The sequence below is a fragment of the Octopus bimaculoides genome, chromosome Z (assembly GCF_046866305.1).
Source record: "Octopus bimaculoides isolate indiv1 chromosome Z, ASM4686630v1, whole genome shotgun sequence".
In the NCBI taxonomy this organism is placed as follows: Eukaryota; Metazoa; Mollusca; class Cephalopoda; order Octopoda; family Octopodidae; genus Octopus; species Octopus bimaculoides.
In genome coordinates, this window is record NC_142944.1 from 11679413 (window position 1) to 11691912 (window position 12500).

Here is a 12500-nt window from a genome sequence, read left to right on the forward strand (position 1 = left end):
TATACACGCGCGCGCGCACACACACACACATACACACACACACATATATACATAAATAAATAGTATATACTGTGACTGTGAGGTAAGAAGCTTGCTTCTCAACCACATGGTTCTAGGTTCAGTCTCACTGTGTGCCACTTTGGGCAAGTGTCTTCTACTATAGCCTTAGGCTGATCAAAACCTTGTGAGTGACTAAGTTAGATGGAAACTGAAGGAAGCCCGTAGTATATATATATATATATATATATATATATATATATATATATATATATATATATATGTGTATATGTTAATGAGAGTATGTCTTTGGGTCTGTGTTTTACCCCACTACCATCGCTTGTCAATCGATGTTGGTATGTTTATGTCTCCGTAAATTAGCGGTTCGGCAAAAGAGACCAATAAAATAAATACTAGGCCTAAAAAGTAAGTCCTGGGGTCGATTTGTTGGATTAAAAGGCTTCAAGGCGGTGCTCCAGCACAATTCCACTAAAACTCTCCTAGGTGGTACCCCAGCACTGCTGCCGTCTAATGACTGAAGCAAGTAAAAGGTAACAGATAAACAAAATCTATACACACACACACACACACACACACACACACACACACACACACACACATACACACACACACACAAACACACACACACACTCACACACACAAACAAGCTCACATCCACGCACACACAAACTCACACGCACACACAAACGCACACAAACGCACACAAAAACGCACACACACATAATCCTTTCTACCCTACACACACAGTCTAGAATTTTAGCGGAGTTGCGCAAGACGGTTACATCGACCCCAGTGCTGAGCTGGTACTTTTTTTTTTTATCGACTTTGAAAGAATAAAAAGGCCAAGTCGAGCTCAGCAGGATTTGAACACAGAACGTAAACAGAGATAAAACGCCGCAAACCACTTTGTCCAGCATACTAACAATTCACACACACACACACACACACACACACACACACACACACCTATAATGTAAACAACAATATTCTTTATGCCCCGCATCTGAATTTCACCTCAAGTACCAAACATATAATCAGCACAGACTTGACTTTATTTATTACAAAATAATACTATTTTCGTTTCCTTATATTGCTTTTTTCTATGTTTGGATGTGTTCCATTGCAACTCAATTTATTTCTGAAGGTCACAAGGTCACTTATTCACAGGGCTAATTATATTTTTATAGAATTGTGTTGGAAACCAGTTCCAACATGTAATATTATTTAATAACAAAAAGAAAAAGAAAAAAATGAGCAAGAGAAAAAAAAGTAAAGGAAACTAGTTATTTATTTAGTGTGTATTTACTTAATTACTAGGTTAACTGACCGGCTAGTTAATTACATTAATGGTTGCTTAGTTTACTGACTAAATAAGTTAATGTAAAAGAAATAAAAGGTTTATTAGTTATTAAGTTGATTGATAGGTGATTATTGATATTGAGCAATGTTATTAAAAGATTTTCGTCAGTGGCGATTGTGTAAATCGAGACGGTTGATAACTTGCACTCACTTTCTCATTTAGTCGTTTACAACAAAACTGGTTAAAAAGAAAAAGGAAAAAAACAAAATTAAACCTGTACAGCAGTGGTTCTCAATCTTTTGTAGTTCAGCACCATGCACTTCACTTAATGGTATTTTACAAATAGCCCTTCTCATAATACTTTGCATAAAAAAAAACATCAGATTATTTTAACTTAACAGAAGTTAATTTTGCGTAGTTGCTTTATCAACAGTCATGTTTATCCTCATTCAGAACAACAATGTCTTGCTCGTATTCTGCTCTCCACATTGATTTTGGTAAATGTGTTTAAAATATATTGTATCCGTTTTAGATATTTTATTTCCGAGAAAAAACCACAATCTTTTTAAACACTGTCCAATTGTCCTTATCCTTCCTTTTGGCTTATCTTTATTTCTAATATATCCACTAGCAGTCGATTTTCTCAGTGAATACTTGAAACTGACGAAGCCGAAAGAGACAGAAATACGTATTTAGCAATGTCATCAAAGCTTCTGTCACTGAAGAAATTTCTGTGTTTTAATAAGACATATTATCCAAAGACGAATACCGCAGTTTAGCAGGCTTTCAACGATATATTTCTTTTAAGTATGATATATATATATTTAAAAGGTTGAAGAGGAACACACGAGTATATATATATGTACATACATATATATACATCTCTCTCTCTCTTTCTCTCATATATATATATATATATATATATATATATATATATATATTATATATATATATATATATATATATATATATGTATATATATATATATATATATATATATATATATATATATATATATATATATATATATATATATATATATATATATATATATATATGTGTGTGTGTGTGTGTGTGTGTGTGTGTGTGTGTATGAAGGTGGTGAGCTAGCAGGATCGTTAGCATGCCAGGCGAAATACTTAGTGGTATTTCGTCTGCCGTTACGTTCTGAGTTCAAATTCCGCCAAGGCTGACTTTGTCTTTTATCTTTTCGGGGTCGATTAAATAAGTACCAGTTACGTACTGAGGTCGCTATAATCGACTTAATCCCTTTGTCTGTCCTTGTTTGTCCCTTCTATGTTTAGCCTCTTGTAGGCAATAAATAAATAAATATACATGTGTGCGCGCGCGCATATGTGCGTGCGTACGTGTGTGTGTGTGTGTACTCGTTCGAAAATATTTGCAGAAGAAACAATATTTCCATCAAAGTATACTTAGAACCTAGGAGGGAACAATGTAAATATAAAGCATGAACTGAGTAATAGCAGAATACCACTTCTTACATAAACGTTTATGACTTTGCTCCTTGTATAAAAAATTCCCCAACGAATATGTTTTTCCAAGAGAAGAGTGAGCTGGTGTTACACTGCAGACAGCAGAAGAAATTCATTTTAAAAACCTATGCGAAATGCATGCAGGATAAACACCCGCTGGTACTACAACAGCAGTAATAGTAGTGACGGCTTAAAGGCCAATTCCATAGGAACAAGAAATCTAACTTACGTAAGACCAAAAATAGTTGATCGATTTCAAATTCAAGTGCACCCACCGAAGTACATCAAAAACATCTTTAGCGATTTTAGATATCAATTAGCAATATATAGAGTGGAGAGAACAACTTTAGTAAAGAAAGATATGAATGTTGTGTCAATAAGCAGATACAAGACAGCCAATGAATAAACGTTAAACAAATAATTAATTTAGCAAAGCACAATGCAGCTTGGTTGTAGCTGACCCTGATTTGGCGCTGTGGTTGCATGAATGATAGGGAGAAAGGAAAATTGTGTTGCGTTACGTTGCGGCCCGAAAAATTTCAGCGCCAAAACGTGGACATTCCTTGGTGGTGTCAATGATAATCGGCTTTTCTGTAGACACTGATATATGTATGTGTGTGTATGTGTGTTTGTGCGCGTGTGTCTGTGAGAGAGAGAGAGAGAGAGAGAGAAAGAGAGATATGGCATGTGTGTGTGTGTGTGTGTTTACTTCCAACCTTTGTTTGGCTTCGCTTATATTTTGCTTTCATACGATCAAAGAAGGGGAAAAACAGGACTAACTTGAAAAACTTCCTTAAAAAAAATGTGGTTCGAGTTACAAGTCAATTGTCAAAATGCAATTTTACATCACGATCTAAGCAGTAATTACACGCACACATGCACATTTACACAGACGCACGCACAATCAGAAGCGCAAACACTCACAAAAACACGTATGAGATAAAAAAAAAAAAAACTGATAAAAAAAAAACGTACACGTAATAGCATTAACATATATGAACGAAAAACAGCTACCAGCTTACAAAAGATTAAAAAAAACACGTTACTAAAACATATTGTGGTTAAAAACTAAAAGTAAGACTGGAAGAAAATGCACGAAATAAAAACAAATATTTATATTTACATTCAGTAATATCATATTTCAATGAATTTTTATATTTCTTGTAGATATTTTTTGTGTTACCAGGTGTGTGTGTGTGTGTATGTGTGTCTGTGCATATTTACGGATGTGAATGAATATATATATATATATATATATATATATATATATATATATATATATATATATATATATATATATATATATATTTATATATTAATATATAGATATGTATATATGTACATAAATATACATGTATATATACATATCTCTATATATATATATACACATATATATGTATATATATATATATACACATGTATATATATACATACACACACACACACACACATATATATATATATATATATATATATATATATATATATATATGTATGTATATATGCATATGTGTACACACACACACACACACACACACACACACACACACACACACACACACACACACACACACACACATATTGGAAAATGTGTGGAATCCTTGGTAAAAGGGAAAAGGAAGAAAGAATGAGTTCACTGGTAGTTCTAATCAATTTAACTTTCTGATAATATGATTTTACACTTTGGTTTTTAGATCTAGTTGTTTTAAATGTTTCGGAACTGAAATATCAATTTCTTATTAATAATTTCTATCCATTCATTCTTGAAGCATATAAAGTTAAATGTTAATTTCAGTTATGACTAAAATATATTTTCTTTTCAGAGAAATCTTATATTAAGATTTACAAAAATATGTATCAAAATAATTTCTCCTGAAATTACCAAATCAATCAAGAAAAACATTTTTTTTTTTGATAAATCCTAACTTCAGAATTAATCCTTGTTGAAGCCACTTGGATGTTTAAATCTTCATAAAACTGCAAATAAAAACTATAAGATAGCGGTTTAAGTGTATGACACATTTCAGATAAGGTTAAAATGCAGGGATTTAAATATACCAAGGAGAAAGATTATAAACATATACCTATGAATATATATGTGAATATATGCTTATAAAGATGTGCTTTAAAGATAGAGGCAAAATGTTAAAGGATAAAAATACACATTATCTGCAGTAAAGATGTTCCCTTGTGGCAAAGTCGAGAAAATTTATCATACTGTCTATGGCTAAATGTAAATGCGATGAAGTGGTACAACATACATCAAGTGAGAGATGCAAACCTTGTTAGAGAAAAGGAGTACCTTAAGAGAGGAAAACCAACTTTGTTTTATATTGTTGTCTACTGAGAGAGGGAGAGAGAGAGAGCGAGAAAGAGAGAGAGAGAGAGAGAGAGAGGGGGAGAGAGAGAGAGAGAGAGAGAGAGAGAGAGAGAGAGAGAGAGAGAGGGTGAGAGCTAACAAAGTGTTCTGCCTTCATTTTAAGGTGAACAGAAACTCGTTTCATAGAGTATAATGCGCAACATAAAACCGTAACACCTTATCACAAACTGAAAGAGGTAAATGGTATGAATAGGGAAATAATGCATTGTTCTATGACAAAATATACCAAATTAGATATGAGAAAAGTCCGGAGGTAATTGAAGAAGAAGCAATGTATACAAATTCTTAATAAGGAATTAATATTTCAGTTCTGAAACATTCAAAACAGCTAGATTTAAAAACCAAACTGTAAAATTATATTATTAGAAAATTAAATTGATTAGAATTACCAGTGAAGTCATTCTTTTCCCTTTTCAAATATATATTCTTTTATTCTTTTTTTTTCTTTTACTTCTTTCAGTCGTTTGAATGCGGCCATGCTGGAGAACCGCCTTTAGTCGAACAGATCGACCGCAGAACATATTCTTTGTAAGCCTAGTACTTATTCTATCGCGTTCTTTTGCCGAACTGCTAATTTACGAGGACGTAAACACACCAGCATCGTATATATATATATATATATACGATAGGCTTCTTTCAGTTTCCGTCTACCAAATTCACTCACAAGACTTTGGTCGGTCCGAGACTATAGTAAAAGACATTTGCCCAAGATGCCACGCAGTGGGACTGAACCCGGTACCATGTGATTTAGAAGCAAGCTACTTAACACACAGTCATAATCTTTTCTCTTTCATCTGTTTCAGTCATTAGACTGCGGCCATGCTGGGGCATCGCTTTGGAGAATTGTCTAGCCAAATGAATCGATTCCGGTACTTTTTTCCTTTTTTTAAAGACTGGTATTTATTCTATTGCTCCGTAAGGGAATGCAAACACAACCAAGTTCTCAAAGTGGATTTATGCGACGCAGTAACCATTTTCTGCAGAGATATTTCCGGAATTAGCGCGCCAAAACGAGGACATTTGATCTTTACCATTAAGTTGTAATTAGCAGAACCATATACGCGTTCGCCTCGAGGGGTGGACAACTTGTATAAGATTCTGAGAATTACGATTTCCTGCTGAAGAGAAACAGATATTTTCGGTAAGAGAATATTAATTTCGAAACCGGGCCACGAATAATAATGTTTTATTTATGTAATTTTCACTGTTTTGCCTGCATACGGTTTGGCATTTCGCTGAATTTCATTTGAGAACTATTAGGTCTTAGTAGACACATTACATGTGATCTTCTTCTAGCACATTAACTGTCCACTTAGTGGTCGTGTTATACACACACACACACACACACACACACACACACACACACACACACACACACACACACACACACACACATATATATACGACAGGCTTCTTTCAGTTTCCGTCAACGAAATCTATTCACAAGGATTTGGTCAGTCCGAAGCTATAGTAGAAGATACTTGTTGAAGGTGCCATGTAGTAGGACTGAACCCGGAACAATGTGGTTAGGAAACAAGTTTCTTACCACACAGCCACATATGTATATATGTGTGTGTGTATGTGTGCGTGCGTGCGTGTGTGTGTTTGTATGTGTGTAAATGAGTGTGTTGTTATTGGCATAATGACTCTCCCTAGACCACGGGTTATATTTTATATACATTTTCAATAAAAAAAAACAAAGAAAATTTTGTCACCATCAGAAAACGAGTAGGACTTCGAACACAAAAAACATGACTGATGATGCGCTAAATTCTAATATAATTTCATTATGCAAGTTCCAACTTATTTAGTAAAATTTATATATATGTATATATATATATATATATATATATATATATATATATATATATATATATATATATATATATATATATATATATATAAAAGATTAACATATGAAGCGCAAGAGAGAGAGCAGGTATCTAAGATATGTTTCATACCAGATAGGATATTATATGAAACTATGGATAAGAGCACTCAGAAAGCGCAACGTCCACCAAGACAACACCAACAATTAGCCGGAGATGTTCTTTAAAATGAGAATATCTGAAATAAACTCGACTGCTCTCACAAACGAGAATACTAAAAATGAAGCCAACCGTTGTCAAGAATTAAGTAAAAATACCGGAAAAATAATCCAGAATCCTTGTCCGGTACCGAATCCATCCCAAAGCTAATCAGTTTGTGCCAGTCACGAGGCCAAACATTCTTGAAAGTTTCATTCGAAACCATCCTGCGCTTCTTGAGATATCTTGTCCACGGACAAACAAATAAACAAACACGACTGGAAATGATACTACTGATTTAACTTAGAGTCTCTTTGTTTAAAATAATGATGGGAAGCAGGTTTGGAAGTTACGGAAATGGGTTGTTTGTGGGATACTATTCGGCGACAGCCACGGTGTTACAAAAGATTGAGAACGAAATATCTGATGCAGTGCCTCTCAATCTTTTTTTTTTTAACCTATGAACCCTTTTTGATTACTATTTTATTCTGGTGGACTCTCATCACCACTCAAAGTTTAAAAAATAATTTTATAGAGGCTTCTTTCAAAATTCTTATTTTGTTTTTCACACGTAGACTTGTGTAGTTTGAACTATGTAGAAAGAAACCTGGCTGTTTCTTACAATACATATCAATACATACATCAAATGCAAAGGCTCTCAACCATTTATTATCTGTGGACCCCTTTCATTACTATTTTAGTCTTGTGGAACCTCATCACCACTAACAGTTTAAAAACTAGTTTTGTACAAACTTCTTCCACAATTCCTATTTTGTTTTTCACATATTCACTTGTGTAGTTTGAACTATGTAAAACGTTGGAGAAACAAACTGAGCTCTATCTTGCAATAAATACATCTCAAGCCAAAGTTGTTCATGGACCATTAAAAATTTTATATGGACCCCCCACTTCCCCCCAGAATTTTACATGGACTGCCTGGGGGTTATATGGACCACAACTGAAAACCACTGGTCTAATGCAATGAAAATAACCAAGCTCATCTACCCGAGTCTGTGTTCAGATACGATAAACGGGGTGTCTAATGTTAAGAGTGCAAACCTTGTCATTTGTAAGGTATATATATATATATATATATATATATATATATATATATATATATATATATATATATATATAAAAAAAAATTTCCTTTAAGCGTCATCTAATATAATTCTTACCTCTTAAACCTCGGTCAACGTTGTGTTAAGAGACATTTTGATCAAAGATGTTTCAGCGGTGAACATCCTTGACGTTTTAGTTGTATCTGGGTTTAACAACATTTAATTCCTTATATATAAAATGGCAAAGCATGATTTATCGAAGATGTGGCTACCATATGTATAAGGTCAAAGGAACCATATCCTTCGTTTGCTTCTGAAAAATGTAAAATATATCTTGCGTAATACGTTTCTGTAAACTATTATTTTCATGCTTACTCATTTTTCTTTTTTTTTTTTTTTAATCAATAAAAGTTCACCTATTTTTCTGAATTTCAAAATAATACTAGTTACCTACAATTAAACACATTTAGATCACACCTTAGTTATAAATGATGCACCACACCCAAAGCGTGATTTTAGGAAGTTTTTATTATTATTTTTATTGTTGCTGTCGTCATCGCCGTCGTCGTTGCTGTTGTTATTTTTATTACTAAGTTATCCCGATGTGAACATGTTGAACTGGAATAATTTCTCCTTGAGAGCAATCTACACCCAACAGCTTTTGGTCTCAAAAACTCTTCTTATGATCCTTACTTTTCCAAACAATGAAACTTTCTGCAGAAACTCCGTGTAACATATCTTATCAGGATTTAAGACTGGTTGTTACCATTCCTAATCTGTCAACAATGACCAGAGTTAAACTTGTTTCATTTAAGTTCCATATATTTTCAGTTTGCAATAGCTGATCACTTTCTCTTCCATTTTGCTTTTTGTATTCTTGTTCTCTCGGGTTTGCTATATCAATAATGTCACATTTTCTATCTATCTAGTACACGATCAAAACAGCCGGCCTTCTGTTTTCTATTAATGTTTCTGTTTCTGGTCTTCGATCGTGGTCAGCATGCAGAAGCATGATATGATTACTAAGGTGGTAATCATATCATTAGTGGAGTTTATTACAACGATTGGTAATTTGGAGGCATTTGACTTCTCTTTCAAATAGGTCGTGGTAACAAGTAGGGGATCTCCGTTGCTCGGCCACACAAAACTAGTAGAGAAGGGAACTGTGAGTACACAAGCCATCCTCGGACAGTGAGGTTGATGTTATTAATGTTCTTGTTGGGCCTTTGTAAGTCAACATCTGCGGGAAAAAAATAAATGGATACGGAATCCCAAAGGGCTGATGTTCCGGGTAGTAAAGAATCAAGTTGCGTGCTGCACATGATCGATAGTGCATTGTAGTGCAATGATGTTCTCTGTGTATACGAAGCGATAGAGTTTTCAAGTTCTAGAATGCAATAAGATTTGCGTATCCTCATTGCGGACACATCCGAGGCCTCGGTTTGAATTATGAATGACGATGCATGTTTAGGGAATGTTTTATCTTGTTTCAGTCATTAGACTGCGGTCATGCTGGGACATCACCTCAAAGAGATTTTACTCGAATGAATCGATCACATTATTTATTTAAGCCTAGTACTTCTATCGGTCTCTTTTTACCGAATCGCTAGACTACGGAGACGTAAATACATCAGTATCGGTTGTCAAGTGGTATTGGGGTACAACACAGACACAAAGACCCACACACATATATGTATGTATGTATGTATGTATATGTATGTATGTATGTATGTATGTATGTATGTATGTATGTATGTATATATATATATATATATATGCATACAACACACATAAGCGCACACATACACACACACACACACACACACACACACACACATACGACGGACTACTTTCAGTTTCCGTCTACCAAATCTACTCACAAGGTTTTAGTCGGCACGAAGCCATAGTAGAAGACACTTGTCAAAGGTACCATACAGTGGGAATGAACCCGGAACCACGGAACCATGTGGTTTGGAATCAAGCTTCTTACCACACAGCCACGCTTTTTAAGGTAGAAAAAGGAGAGTGCCATCTGCATAAACATAGATTTTACTGAACTGAGAGCGAATAAGCTTTGTGGTTTAAAAGAAAGGAAGTATGTCACGAAAAGAAGGAAGTATGGTACAAAATACTGTTTTCAAGCAAAGACATTTTAGAATCAGAAAAAAAAAAAAGAGAATTAATCGTTTTCTCTCTGTAGAAGTCTTTTGCGAGTTAACCTCAGTATTCACGCCTCCGCAGTGGAGGCGCAATGGCCCAGTGGTTAGGGCAGTGGACTCGCGGTCATAGGATTACGGTTTCGATTCCCAGACCGGGCGTTGTGAGTGTTTATTGAGCGAAAACACCTAAAGCTCCACGAGACTCCGGCAGGGGGTGGTGGCGAACCCTGCTGTACTCTTTCACCACAACTTTCTCTCACTCTTACTTCCTGTTTCTGTTGTGCCTGTAATTCAAAGGGTCAGCCTTGTCACACTGTGTCACGCTGAATATCCCCGAGAATTACGTTAAGGGTACACGTGTCTGTGGAGTGCTCAGCCACTTGCACGTTAATTTCACGAGCAGGCTGTTCCGTTGATCGGATCAACTGGAACCCTCGACGTCGTAAGCGACAGAATGCTGACAACAATCACGCCTCCCCGAGGCGTACGAACTTATTCCAAATTTGCTCACATAATTTATTATCGTCAAACAATTATTTCATTTGACGTGACTGCCATGGCTGTCTCGAGTAGTGAGACAATCATCACCTACGAAACATATTCTCGACTGATTTATACTGAGAGATACGTAGTGTAGAAGTAAGCAATAGTGTTTCTATATAACTCGATGTGTACGGAATATCCAGGTAAACTAGAACAGAAAATACATAAAGAAAGAAAGAACGAAAAAAAAAAATTAATCATAAATTGTTGTGTTAAATGTGTTTGGAGTGATTGTGAGGTGGGGGTATTGTGGGAGTGGGGCATGTGAGGAGAATGCTAGGGTAAATTAAATTCGAAATATAACTAATTAACTAACTTCAGGTGTCTTATATATAACGATATACATGAAAAAGTTTGTGGAGATAAGACAAGATCAAAGAGAAATTTGACAGTAACGAAGAAACATGGACAATGAGACGAAAGAAAAATAAATGAATAAATATATGCGTCTATATGTGTATGGGTATGAGTATGTGTGCGCTTTGTATGCGTGTATACGTATGCATATATGTCGGTATATATGTATGTACATACATAATATACACATACATATGTGTATACTTTCATTTCTTCGTTTACTTGTTTCAGTCATTTGCGGCCTTTAGTCGAATAAATCGACCCCAGGACTTATTCTTTGTAAGCCTAGTACTTATTCTATCGGTCTCTTTTTTCGAAGCGCTAATGTTACTGAGACGTAAACATATCAACATCGGTTGTCAAGTGATGGTGGGAGGAGAAGCACAGACTCACACACACAAATATATATATATACATAGGAGCATTCCGTCGGTTACGACGACGAGGGTCCCAGCTGATACGATCAACGGAGCAGACTGCTCGTGAAATTAAAGTGCAAATGGCTGAGTACTCCACAGACACATGTACCCTTAACGTAGTTCTCAAGGAGATTCAGCGTGAAACAGAGTGTGACAAGGATGGCCCTTTGGAATACAGGTACAAATAATTTTTGCCAGCTGAGTGGACTGAGTGAAGGCCCGCAGCTTAATGGTCAGGGCATTGGGCTCGCGATCGTAACGTCATGAGTTCAATTCCCAGCAATGCGTTGTGTCCTTGAGCAAGACACTTTATCTCCCGTTGCTCCAGTCTCTCTCTCTCTCTCTCTCTCTCTCTCTCTCTCTCTCTCTCTCTCTGTATATATATATATATATATATATATATATATATATATATATATATATATATAAGACGGTCTTCTTTCACTCACTAGGCTTTGGTCGGCTTGAAGCTATAACAGAAGACACTTGCCCAAGGTGCCACGGGGTGGAACTGAACCGGGAACCATGTGGTTGGGAAGGAAGCTACTTACCACACAGCCACACTGCGCCTATATATATATATATATATATATATATATATACATATATACATATATACATAATACATTTATCTACGTATTTATGTCTTCTGTCTGTCTGTTTGTCTATCTGGCGATATGTATGCGTGCGAGTGTATTGGTGTTGGTAATGATGGTAGTTTTGTGAGTGTGCGCGTGCATGAG